We start from the raw sequence: 742 nt of genomic DNA, 5'->3' as shown, positions 1-742 counted from the left end.
CCCTTACTTCCCCCCCTCCCCTTTCACCACACTGGATTTACCACCTGGCGGCAGCTGTATTGAATATTGGATCAGTATCGGCTGACGTGCCTCCTTAAATATCGGCTATCGGTATTGGCCCCCAAAATCACTATTGGTGCACCCCTACCAGATATCTTTCATCACTGATTCTAGTTAAGGCTCTCCAGGTTTTATGTTTAGGACTAGAATTGTTTCTTCTACTTTGTGTCTCTGTCATGTAGCATGGGAATGACTTTTCCAACAAATTGTTGCACAGTGCGTTCTTTATATAATGTGTCTTTCATGCTTAGGTGCAGCCTCTTGACTATTACACAGCCTAATAGGGGGGCATTGTTACCTTCTACATGGCTGTTACTCGGAGATTAAGATTTATTAGGTCAGATTATGATTCTACTGTTTTCATATTATGAAAGGTACTATTCTTGCCTTTCTCTCTCTCATTAAAACAACTATATTTAACACAGTAACATCTTTTTCTGCTCCCAGCTCATTCAGTTTTCAGCAAGCATTAGAGCTTGACACCTTCTTTTTAGCCTCACTTTGCTATTTTAATGTTTTACTTACCTGAAGTTGACACACATAGCTACTGACCCTTACTGTATCTCAGACTTTCCTAAATTCTGTCCTTGGGAAGCAAATCTGTAATGATCTGTAACTACATCACTGCTCATCCAGGAACTGTGTAGTTTTTTTTTTTTTTGGGGGGGGATGGGGGTGGAGA

At 40.7% G+C, this 742-nt stretch overlaps 1 protein-coding gene across 1 annotated transcript in view; it reads left to right on the top strand.

Annotated features, from left to right (window-relative positions):
* IARS (isoleucyl-tRNA synthetase) overlaps positions 1-742 on the top strand; it is a 319,713-nt gene that overhangs the window by 11,495 nt on the left and 307,476 nt on the right. The gene's annotated exons all lie outside the window — the stretch shown is intronic.

This window comes from Gavialis gangeticus, unplaced genomic scaffold, assembly GCF_001723915.1.
Source record: "Gavialis gangeticus isolate Ggan-Ray unplaced genomic scaffold, GavGan_comp1, whole genome shotgun sequence".
Lineage (NCBI taxonomy): Eukaryota > Metazoa > Chordata > Crocodylia > Gavialidae > Gavialis > Gavialis gangeticus.
This window is presented reverse-complemented; position numbering and strand designations above follow the sequence as displayed.